General features: G+C 46.5%; 1 protein-coding gene across 1 annotated transcript in view; it reads right to left on the bottom strand.

The window, feature by feature from the left end:
* csmd3b (CUB and Sushi multiple domains 3b) overlaps window positions 1–13,178 on the bottom strand; it is a 3,002,015-nt gene that overhangs the window by 811,326 nt on the left and 2,177,511 nt on the right. The window lies entirely within an intron of this gene.

Below are 13,178 nucleotides of genomic sequence, written 5' to 3'. Positions count from 1 at the left end.
ATTTAGCGACTGGGCAAGTCCCATCGTCCCAGTCATGAAGCCTGATGGATCCGTACGAATCTGTGGGGACCACAAATCTACCATAAACAGAGTCTCCCTACAGGACCAGTATCCGCTGCCCAGAGTGGAGGACTTATTTGCCACATTGGCTGGAGGTAAACTTTTCTCAAAATTAGACTTCACATCTGCGTATATGACGCAAGAATTGACCGAGGAATTCAAGCTACTCACCACCATCAACACACATCGAGGCCTTTTCATGTACAATCGATGCCCATTCGGCATCAGGTCGGCAGCTGCCATATTCCAGCGCAACATGGAGAGTCTGCTCAAGTCCATCCCGGGGACGTTTGTATTTCAAGACGACATATTATCACGGACAGGGACACCGACTCCCATCTCCGTAATATGGAGAAAGTACTAAAGCGGTTGGATCGGGTAGGCCTACGAGTCAAGAAATCCAAGTGCCTGCTTCTCGCACCCGAGGTTGAATTTTTGGGCAGAAGGATTGCCGCTGATGGAATCCGCCCAACAGAGTCCAAAACAGAAGCAATTTGCCTGGCACCCAGGCCCCGGAATGACTCAGAACTGCACGCCTTTCTCGGGCTACTCAATTACTTTGGGAACTTTATGCAGAATTTAAGCACGCTGCTGGAGCCTCTCCACATGCTACTCAGGAAGGGGTGCGATTGGTTTTGGGGGGACGCCCAAGAACATGCCTTCAATAAGGCACGCAACGTTCTGTGTTTTGACTTTCTTTGATCCAGGTAAAAAGCTAGTTCTCACATGCGATGCGTCAGCATATGGAGTCGGGTGAGTTTTGCAACATGTCAATAGTGCGGGCAAATTACAACCCATAGCTTATGCCTCCAGGTCACTTTCGCGGACGGAGCGCGGGTGCGGAATGGTAGAGAAGGAGGCGCTCGCGTGCGTGTACGGTGTCAAAAAGATACACCAATACCTTTTCGGGGCCAAGTTCGCGTTAGAAACCGACCACAAGCCCCTCACATCCCTCCTATCTGAGAGCAAGGCAATAAACGCCAATGCCTCAGCGCGAACTCAACGGTGGGCACTCATGCTGGCGTCCTACGACTATACCATGAGGCACAGACCAGGCACAGACAACTGTGCCGACGCAATCAGCAGGCTACCCCTGGCGACCACGGAAGGGTCTGACGAACAGGATTGTGAGATAGTCATGGCAATCAATGCCTTTGAATCCACAGGTTCGCCCATGATGGCTCGCCAAATCAGAGCCTGGACGGCCACCGACCCCACGTTATCCTGAGTAAAAAGATGTGTCCTAACCGGTGACTGGGCAGAGGCTCGCGATGCCTGCCCCAAGGAATTAAAACCCTTTCACAGGTGCATGCATGAGCTATCACTACAAGCAGACTGCCTGATGTGGGGCAGCCGAGTAGTCATGCCTCTGCGAGGTAGAGAGGCATTTGTCCGGGAGCTCCACCGCGAGCACCCGGGGATCGTTCTCATGAAGGCCATAGCCAGATCCCACGTCTGGTGGCCTGGTATTGACGCGGACTTGGAGCTCTGCGTCCGAAGGTGCACCATTTGTGCCCAACTCAGCAATGCCCCAGGGACGCTCCACTGAGCCCCTGGCCCTGGCCTACCAAACCGTGATCGCGGGTGCACGTAGACTATGCGGGCCCATTCATGGACAAAATGTTCCTCGTAGTTGTAGATGCATTTTCAAAGTGGATCGAATGCACCATTTTAAACTCGAGCACAACCTCCACCAGTGTGGAGAGCCTCGCAACCATGTTTGCAACGCACGGAATCCCTGACATATTGATCAGTGACAATGGTCCGTGCTTCACCAGCGCAGAATTCCAAGACTTTATAATTGACCACGGCATAAATCACTTCAAGACGGCACCATTCAAGCCGGCCTCCAACGGCCAGGCGGAGAGAGCAGTGCAAATCATTAAACAAGGCATGCTTAAAATCCAAGGTCCCACGCTGCAGGGTCGCCTGTCGTGACTGCTGCTGGCATACAGATCTCGTCCGCACACATTGACTGGGATCCCCCCCGCGCAACGGTTGATGAAAAGGACTTTAAAAACAAGGCTCTCATTAATCCTCCCAGACATGCACGAAATCATTGAGGCAAAGTGCCGTAAGCTGACTGAGTATCATGACAGAAATTCGAGGTGGAGATGGAATGAGATAGAGGACAAAGTGTTTGTACTCAACTATGGCAGGGGTCCCAAATGGCTTGCAGGGACAGTAACGGGCAAGGAAGGAAACAGGCTACTGGTAGTACAAATGGACAATGGCAAAACCTGCCGGAGGCATATAGACTAAGTCAAAAGCAGATTTACCAGCAACACTGCGGAACCAGAGGCAGACTACAAATGTGGAACTCGCACCACACCTGGTGGACAGACAGAGGGAACAACCTGAGGAAAGGGCAATCCCAACAGACAGCCCAGGCAAGATACCAGCAACCACACCCAAAGAAAAGCAGACACCAAGGCAAACAACTGAATCACAACTCAGACGTTCCACGCGAGAGCATAGACCACCTGAGAGACTGAACCTATAAAGACAATAAGACCTTGGGGGAGGGTGATGTCATGTATCTTACATTATTATATATAACTGTATCCTAACATGCTATACATGACTGTAATAAGATATGACCTGCAACCACCAGCATACCTTACCACCAGGGGTACACTTGCAAGAGACAGGTATATAAGGACAGGTCTCAGGCAAGTGCAGCATTCCAGAGCTGTGAAATAAAGGTGCAGGTCCAGAGTGACCTTGACTTCACTACATGCCTCGTGTGAATCTGTACTGAGGGGACAGGACTTTGCAATCACGGTGCCGCGTCAACCCGTCTCTCCCCTTCACTTAAAGGGGAGAGCGGTGTGATTCTTTAAGTTTGGTCCACAGGGTCAACAAAGTGGGGATGCCAGATTGCCAGTTGGCAGCCCGGCCGAACCCAGGGACATAATTGTCGACTCGACATGGCAGTCGGACGACAAAAAAAAAGATGGCAGTCTCCCCTTTAACGTCAGCTGCACTGCCATTTTGAGCACACTCTAAGCACAGTTCACCGGGGAACATCGGTGGTGCATGCTCTGATGACGCACTTCGGACGGATTGGCAGCAGAGGAAGCAGTAGTCGGGGGAGCGGGTCACCGCCGGGATACTACAGAAGCGGAATTTTCAAAATGGCGGCCATTCCACGAAAATTCTGGTAGTAACAGGCCTTTAGGGAAGGGGAAATTAACAAAGCAAATATTCTCCAACTTCTTCCTCCTTTTTTAAATTCACTCACTGACACATCATCATATCTGTCCTGTGTCAGCATGGTGCTGAGACTAGGCAGCTAACTACTTTATGCAGCTACTATGGCAACACATGTTCCTTTACTCTTTATATAAGGACCTCTCAAGGTGACATTCCTGTCAACAAAAACAAACAGGAAGCCTGGCCATCTCACAACGATCCATCAAACCCTTTTGAGCACACATGCACCAGCTCAGATACAGCCATTTGACACAGATAATTGTGGATACTTCATTAATGCTATAGATCAATACCCAACCTAATCTTTCCAAGTGCTGAAAGCTCTGTTTGAGCATGCCAATTGTATGTTCCCCCAAAATTCAAGGATAGACATCTGTGTTCCACCTCTGATGGGTGTTTCTCAATATGGTCATTAGCTAGGGCTGCAGTGGATATGCGTGGTTCCCCAGCTCTTCAATGTTCTTTCAAATTCTAGTAGCTAGAAAAATAGAAAATTAAGGTCGCATGGTTGTTGTCAGGGAATTGTACATTTACTTGCATCATTCCATTCCTGTGGTCCAATACGAGCAATTCATTATTGGAATGAAAGTCGTTCCTATTCATATATGCAATAGGACAGTTGTTCGGGGCCTAAAGGCCACATCTGCGCCCTTTCATGCTATTGCCTCACCACAGGAAAAGTGAGTGAAAGGGTTTCCATTGGCCAAAAGGATTTTCACCGTTTTATGCATCAACGGACAAAATACTGATTGATGTAACAAATGTCACCAGTGACAGAAACTAGCATGGTTGTGGATGATCTTGCTTTGCAGGTTGGCTTCAAGGAGACAGCTGAGCCTCAATATTAATCCCCCTCCGCTCCTACCTCCCACAATGGGCAGGAGAGGGATTAAAGACTTAAATATGAGAAACAAGTCTCAACACTGAATGCATGTGCTTGACACCTTTTTTATGGTGGCATATATCAGAGCGTCCAAATGTCCTGCTGAGAGAGGCAGGCTACGTCATTAACATATTTAACTTGGGCTCCCACAGTGCAATTGGGTGTCCAATTTTAAAATTCACTTCTGCTGCATGGGTTTCTCATGTGTCAGGGAGCCTGGCAGTGAAAGGGAGGTGGGAGCTGCCTGTTCCACAAAGTAAGTGCCTTTCTCAGAACTCCTTGAGTGCCAGGAGGAGCAGGAGTGCCCCCTCCAGCACCTCAAGGAAGACATCAGCCTCCCCCTTTCCAATCGCTGACCTCTCTTTCCTCCTCCACATCACGATCACTCTCACACCCCTACCCCAGCCCTGATTGCCAACCAACCCCCACCTGATTGCCGGCATCTGACCCCAAGGGTCCACAGCTGTGGCCTCCTGCTGTTGGTTTTCCCTCCCGGCCGCTGGCCAGGCTTTCAATTTGGCTGGCGGCTGGGCGAGAAATGGAACAAAAGCTTTATATTCAGGTCCTGCCAGGACCTCCGCAACCCTGTCCTTGCTTGGTTCTTCAGCCATTTTCGGCCTCCCCCGCACCATCCCTGCCTCCCCAAAAATATTGAGCCCATAACTCTGCAACAACCTCCCCAATGAATTGCAGTTGGCATTGGTATGACGCTCGACATCCCCAAGTAGGTTCGCGAGATGAGCCCCAATAGGTGACAGACACTTGGGGTGTAATTGCCCCTACATGAACTCATCTTCCTCCTCCAAAATCATCACTGCCATTGGGATGCTTAGCGGAATTTCTATGCTAAACACTGTGGTGCTGCAGCTGAAGTGCTGTTATCAGTAACATTGCTGTGGGAAAGCATACCTGTAAAAAGTAGCCTTATAATGTAAAAATGCAGCAGCAAACACTAGCAGCATGTTATGCACCAAAGATAATGTGGATATGAAAAGCACATGAAAGATAATTATAAAAACAAAACCACTCCTTTAAGAATCAAACTCCTAAAGGTCAGAGCAGGACATTTTAAATGGGCAAAAGAGTGAACAGATGAAAAAGATTGTGTATGTCTGGCATGGGATCAATTTATATATGACTGACGAAAATTAAGAAGCATTAATAAGGTTCAGAAACACTCTGTGTGAGGCGTCCAAGAACATAAACATCTTTTGAATTTGGCACCTCTTGAATCAGATGGTTGGGCCTAATTGCCGAATTCAGTGAAGCAATCCGCTGGAAAACTAGTGTGCGCTCAAGTACTTTGCATATGGCATGGTGTTATCGTTCCTCTGCCAGTGGGTCATCCTGGGACAGCAAAAGTGTGCAATATCTGTTAGGTTTGTGTGGTATATGCAAGCACGCTAATAATGACTCCACGAGGTAAAGGTATAGTACTTGAACTGTAGTGACCTTAGTCACTTTCTTGCAGCTCCTAGAATGAGGACACCAATAGGTGAGCTCCCTTTTATACTTGGTTACCTGCAGTGTACAGGTGACCCTTAGGTCTCCAGCAGCAGCACCCTCTGGTGGTACAGGTATAGTTTATACAGGGTGAAGGTACATTCAGTGGTGTAGTGTTACAGTACATACATTAACAACCATACATAACAACACTCCCCCCTAAACCTTTCCCAAGTCCTTATTGCCATGACATGAGGAGGTGATCAGTAGTGGACAGTGGGAGGTTGTGGTGAGGGTTCTGTGGGTTTTGGGGTGTGATCAATGTGTCCGTGGCTGCACACATCCATTTCCCAGCCCCCCTCCCCCCATACATAGACCATGTGGGTATGTCACTGTTGGAGGATTCCGCAGTGGTGGAGAAAGTACATGTTGTTATGGGTAAGGTACATACATTGTTGAATGGGTAGGTGGTGGCGTTTAGTGGTGGGCAGGGCCACAAGGTGTTGTGGCCTCCTTGTCTTCCACTGGTGGTGGAAGCCTGGTCATCCCAGGTTCCGTCGGGAAGGCTGGAGGGTACTGGCCTCTTGCTCCCGGTGATGGCCCTGGTGGCCGGGGTGGGGGGGGGGAGGCATAGGGACGATCTGGGGCAGGTTGCCAGTGGTGGTGGCTGTGCTGCCCATTGACCACTGTCCCTGCAATGGGTATGCTCCCACTGGGTGTGTGTGAACTTTTCCTGGGGCATCACATTGGTCCCGGAAGCGCAGGCTACTTGATCAGGTAGCCCGCTGGACCTGGGTGTTTCCTACAGGAGGTTACTTTTGGCACTGTCAGTATACATGTAGAACCCGGTATCATTTCTCATTTTATCATTAGCATATATGATACATTGGCTCCGACCGCAACTAGCCGACTCGACATTGTTATATCTCTTTACACTTTCACAGTTATCACTTACAATGCTTTCTTGTGTGCTATCGGTATCTCTGTACAAGGTCACATTTGGATACCTGTCTTTGTTGGTTACATTTGTCACGTTAGCATTATTGGCATCACTGTTCAACAGTACAAGCTTGTCACTTACATCACTTTTTGAAGCATTTGTTACATTTCTCCCATTAGCATTGCTGGCATCACCATTCAACAGTACATTTATATACCTGCATTCATTAATTGCACTTTTATCCTTAATATCACCGGCATCGCTGTGCAAAGAGTGGAACTGTCCCTTTAATTGTTTTGGGTTGACTGTCTCCTTTAAGAGGGCCTTGCAATCTTTACCCCAATCCGGTTCACCGCGCGGTAATTCGTGTTGCTCCCTCAACACTGCCCCTTGTGGTCTGGTCGCGGCCATCTTGATTTCAGGTGCTTCATCTCGTGGTGTGGGTGCCATCTTCGTTCTTTCCACGAGGTAGGCTGCGGTGATCCTTTTCTCCCCAGATTCTGCCGAGGACGCCGGGAATCTACCTTTTGCGCTGATCTTCTTCCCTCGGAGTCCTACCACTGGAGCCCGGAAGGTGAGGTCTGGTCGTTCAGGTTGGATCATCTCGCCATTGAGTTGTGCAGTCTGTGTCGTCAACGCGCAGTCGAGTCAGTCGGTAGGATTTTCAGGTACTGCGATGGATCCAAGTTTGGGGCCACGTAGGATGTCGATCGCCAGGGCCCGGAGGCCTTCGTCACTCTGACAGATTTGGACTTGCTTCATCCATCTTCTTCCCAGCAGCATTGGACCATCACCGGCAACGATCCACAAGGGAAGCTTGTGCATCACGCCGCCATGGGACACCTGGGCCTCCACACTGCCAACGACTGGGATGGTGCCTTTTGTGTAGGTGAGCAGCTTTGCCTGGATTGGGGACATTTTGGGTCATTTGGCTGGGTTGTCCCAGAGTTTCTCAAAGGCCGTCTGATTCATCAACAACTGGCTTGCCCCTGTGTCGATCTCCATCGAGATTGGAATCCCGTTGATTTCTACTTCCATTTTCCATGGGGAACTCTCGGTGGAGCAGGTATATATTCTGTACTCTCTTCCAGGGGCTGAGCAGCTTCGTCGTCTTCAGCACTGGAGCCCGGGTGATCGGCCAACTCTTCAGCGACTCAGTGAGTAAAACTACTTCTACACATTCGCTGAAGGTGACCTTTAGTGTTGTAGCCTTTGCAGGTATAGTTTTTGTATCGGCACTGGTGGGTCTGTGGTTTCCTCCACACCGCCAGCACGGGGCTAGCCGGTTGGCCCCATGTGGCAGACTCAGGGTTGCGGGACTCGGGGCAGCAGTCTTGCCTTTGAAAGTCGCCATTCTGTTCACTGTACATCGTCGGGTTAGAGTCCTGGGTGTGAGTCATCATCCTTTTGGAGTCGCAGGCTGAAATCACTTTGATTGCCTTCTGCAGCGTGACCGCAGTGTCCGCAGAGAGCAGTTTATGGAGGCGATCCTCGTGGCCGATTCCAATAACGAAGATGTCCCTTAGTGCTTCGGTGTGGTGGTCGCCAAAATCACATGGTGCAGCCAATCTTCTCAGATCTGCAGCATATTTAGCAATTTCTTAGCCTTCGGGCTGCCGGTGGGTGTAGAACCGGTGTCTGGCTGTGAGGATGCTCTCTTTAGGTTTGAGTTGTTCTTGTATTAAATTTACGAGCGCCACATAGGTCTTGGTTGTTGTCTTCGCTGGGGCTAGCAGGTCCCTGGCAAGGCCGTGGACATTGGGCCCACAACTGCTGAGCAGGATGGCTCTGCGCTTGTTCGCCAGCGAGGTCAGTGAGTCCCCAGCCAGGTCGCTTGTGATGAAAAAGTGTTCTAGCCTTTCCACAAAGGCATCCCAATCTTCCCCATCAGCGAATTGTTGGAAGTTGCTTAGGTTCGACATATTTTGCGTGGAAATTCGTAACCTCATCACCAGTTGTATATGCAAGCACTCTAATAACGACTCCATGAGGTAAGAGTATAGTACTTGATTTGTAGTGACCTTAGTCCTTTATTGTAGCTCCCAGAGTGAGGACACCAAGAGGTGAGCTCCCTTTTATACTTGGTTACCTGCAGTGTGCAGGTGACCCTTAGTTCTCCAGCAGCAGCACCCTCTGGTGGTACAGGTATAGTGTATACAGGATGAAGGTACATTCAGTGGTCTAGTGTTACAGTACATACATTAACATGATCAAGGGGTATGGAGAGAAAACAGGAAAGGGGTACTGAGGTTGAATGATCAGCCCTGATCTTATTGAATGGCGGTGCAGGCTCGAAGGGTTAAATGGCCTGCTCCTGCACCTAATTTCTATGTTTCTATGTTTCTATGTATAAATAAGTTTGTGATCTAGAAGCAGAAGGAATGTGCAACCTGTGCGAAACTCAATAAGCAATCTATGTAATCACCTGTATCAACTCTCACTAGGTGATGCAGAAGCAGGCAATTGCAGAAGTGCTTTCTGGGTCAGCTAAGAAGAATCCCCATCAAAGTGACAGCAATGAGCAGAGCATGCATCTCAGGTTTCAGAATCCAAGCTCACAAGAAGTGTAGTGAATGGAAGGATATCAAATCATCGGGGCTATCTGATCTGTGATGTCCTCAGACAATGGTGGCATCGTCTGTTGGAAACTGGCAGCTGTTTATGTATATAGATCATAAATTTACATTACTCTGCGAAAATATGCATGACTTTCAAACCAATCTGTCATCTTTTGCCATTGTCGACCTTCTTGACAATTGAAATACTAGCTATCTGATTTATTTTTAATGGACTAAGTAATGAACAAGGCTCAAGCTATAATTTCTTTCAACAGAACTGGGCACAGATGGTGAGTGAGTTATCCTTATTTCCCAAACACGGTTTGGGCTACATTTGGAAACAAGTATCTTCAAAGCAGTGTTCTTCAAGTAGTGGGAGGCCTATTGGCAACAGTTTACCACTGACCATCTGCCAATGATTCCATTATTTGCCTAAAAATTCAATCAGCTATCCCTAGCTGCTCCATTTTACTGATTAGCAATTTCAGCTGCTTCTTTCAAAACTGCATCAGAAGCAAAAAGCAGACCATCACAGATATATTTTGTTCTCCTTCATAGTCACTAACAGGCTTAACTGACATGATCACTTTCCAATGAGAGCTAATGTCTAATTAGATCTAACATTGACCAACTTCCCTAATCACCTAAAAGCACTCAACACGCAGGAATTGGCATCACTGACGACAATCTGTTCTGCAGCCAAGTGCCCTTTTGTTAGTAATTTGGAAGGAATACCAAGTACAAGATTTGACTGTATAACAAGGCTAATTGGAATGGATTCAAGCAGGGAGGCACAGACTGACTCCCATCTACCAGTCAAAATATCTAAGCTTCATCTGGCAAGGAACCCATATCTTATGCTTCAGAGCACAATATCTTATCCATCATAGAGTCCCAATTTACTGAGAAAATTACTGCAGCATAAGCAAAAGTATGTAAATGCTTTAGTAGATTAGAAAGATCACATAGCATTTACTCATTTGAGAATTAGTACACTTCCCAATCAAATCCCTTGGAAATTCACCATGATACTATTCTTTCATCATAATTTTGTTTGACAGGATCAGAAATATAATGTTTTTCACGTACTGAATATTGCACTTCCAACGTTTCCCAATGAAGGAATTAAGGTCCATACAGTATCAAATAACACTCACAGGTATATAGGATGTAGGGGGTTTGCATTTGGGGTTGAAGTCAGATATGCCAGAGTTACTCTCATTCTAAAACATCTATTAAATTCCATTGGCATTCAGTACTGTCAGAAGATTCATCTGCTCACAAAGTGGCGCATGCATGTAAATAACGGAAGGACGAGTGAAAAAAATATACTGTCGCAAACATTCTGCCATTTATGCCAGAATTGCAGTTAGTTTAACTTAGACCTGTAGAAAAGAGAGGTAAGTTGTTCACATGACTTGTTAAACCAGAAAGTGGGTGAGTTCACAGGCTTTAATCGTCTAGCGTCTTTTTCTGAAATGGCAACTTTGATTGAAGAGTCCTTTTCCAGGTGTATTTTGAAAAAGGAAATCTGCAAATTGCCTTTCATCAATTAAAAAAAGGAATTTGTTTTCCTCCCACCCTTTTGTCATGGAACTCTTACTATGGGGTTCACTATGGTTATTCTGACCTATGCCCTACCATGGAGACAGAACAGGAGCTGGAGGAAGAGGAATTGAGAAGATAAGATTACACTAAAAGATAAGAACACCAACTAGGAGGTACCTCTCCACCAGTGTATACAAACTGCACAGGTCCCTCAAAGACATATGCAAAGCAATCTGCTAAATAAAGGTAACAGTTCATTAAAGAGGCAAAGAAGGAACTGTATGTATCATTGCAAACTTATCTCCAAACATCTTCTCAAATATATTAGTTGCTCCAGGAGGCATTGCTCTTTGTCAAATGCTTCTGAAATATTAACCTGAGGAAGATACTAGAAGCCACTATGACTCTTGCCATCTGTCTCTGATGACTGATATAGTCCTCAGTATTTCCATTTTTAAATGGAGTCTGCCTGCTCGAGAGCCAGGGGTCGGTTCCTGTGAAGTATCCTCTGACAGATCCCATTTTAATTCTAACTGCTCTGGCATCTTCGAGTGTTTGAGTGAAAACCCCTCATTGGAACTATCTACATCCCCGGGTGGATTCTCTGGACAGGTAAGTGAGAGAGAAAGATGGAGTGATGGCATTGGTAAGGATGCAACTGTTTAGGGAAGGTAGAAGGCCGCTCACCAGATTTTATATTCTGCACATCTCTTCATATTTAAATGCTCTTACCCTGCCATGATAGCACCTCCCCTCCTCACTGCAGGTGAACACGGAGCATAAATAGGTGAAAATTTCACTAATTTACACGGATACAATGTTATTTTTACTTGGGTAGAATTCAACATGAGCAGTTGCTTCGGAATTTATATGCAATATCTGCCTTAAGATAGCTTCTTCAGGACTTCTTTGAATTGTCAACAAATAAATTGGGTAGGCTTAATGGACCAAATGTTTTTTTTTCTCATTCAAACTGTTTAAGTTCTTGCTCACCAGAATCACATGGCAGCATATAACTTAAAGAGACAGATGCTAATGAAATCAATTCCAACGTTTCAGAATTTGAAAAGGTCGAATGTGGATCAGCTTGAATCTAGTGCTTATTCTGAATAGACAAAGTTATGTTGTAATATTTTATAAATCAGATCAATTGTGGTTGTGAAAAAATGAATATCATTGTGAATGTTTAAGAAATTTGCAATAACAGCTGACAGGAGAAATACATATTACTGATTCTCATTCTTTGGATCACAATGGCCATTCGCCAATTTATCGACTGCAAGTACTGCATTAATGCCTCATGCCAAAATATAGTTCCATGGCAAAGAGCAATTACGAAGTGTTATGATGTGGTGCTGTTGTGAACATCTGACCATGTTCACAGACAGCAGGAATTTCCCCCAACAGAGCATTTACAGCAACCTTCACACCAAACGTTTGCTGCCCACAGTGATCCAGCTGGTTTACAGACGTAACTGGCACCCACTCAGTTTTTGAAGCCCAATATAACATTCATCAGGCATCTTACAATTGGTAGAGATGCAACACCATGGTTATATTATGCAAACTGCTCAAAATCTGTTGAAAGATTATAAAGGCACACACTTTGGGCAGGGAGTTTCACCCACTGGCAGTGCAAATTTATAAACTTTGCCCGACTGTGTCAACAGTAAGTTATTTTGGGGAAAGGGTGAAAACAGGCGCTAAGTGGATGCTGTGCTAATAAGACATACCTGTTTAAAAATCTGGTTTCAGCCCATAATTTTGGTGATTACCATAACTTAAACCTGCCTGGAGGTATTAAAACGGAGACCTGCATGTTTGGCACTCAAGCGCTGATTAGGAGCAATTTTCCTGGAGCGGTAAATGTAGCCTCCACACATGCACTTTTACTGAAGGTGTGGAGTACGCTGGCCGCTCAGAAAATTCAAAGACACCACGCACCAAACAAAATTACAGGGAACATTGGTGGTCAAGGTGAGACCCCATCTCTCAAAAAAACTTCTCAATAATTGCACCACCACCAGCTTCACAACCTCAAACACACTTCATCCACCATCTAACTACACACTGACATTCACACATCCTACACTAGTGCATTCTTCAGAGGCACTACTCACACATATCTCACAGCTCTTCAACCATGTGATGCAGCACACACACACAACCACGCCTGCCAATACACTCATTCACAATCACCATTCTCTCTCTTCCAGGACAAGATCACACATGACAGGTGCAAGCAGGATATGACCGGGGAGGGGAAGCACAACTGCATAAGATCACTCCCTTTGAGGAGACAGTATTGGTGGTGATCGGGAGGGGAATAGCAGATGCTGTGGCCACAGGCAGATCGGGGACATTTCGCCTAGAGGTATGCAGCCACGATAACTTTCTTATATATCCACACCTATTCCTGATTAATAATCCCCAAATCTATCCTCACACACAAGCTCCATATGGTCTCATCATAAACGTCCTCCTATATTGGCCACATGCGCTGCACCCTAAACCTTCTAGCTATATCATT

This window comes from Pristiophorus japonicus, chromosome 1 (assembly GCF_044704955.1).
Source record: "Pristiophorus japonicus isolate sPriJap1 chromosome 1, sPriJap1.hap1, whole genome shotgun sequence".
Taxonomy (NCBI): Eukaryota; Metazoa; Chordata; class Chondrichthyes; family Pristiophoridae; genus Pristiophorus; species Pristiophorus japonicus.
Note: the sequence above shows the minus strand (reverse complement) of the source record. Positions and strands in the feature narration are given on the sequence as shown.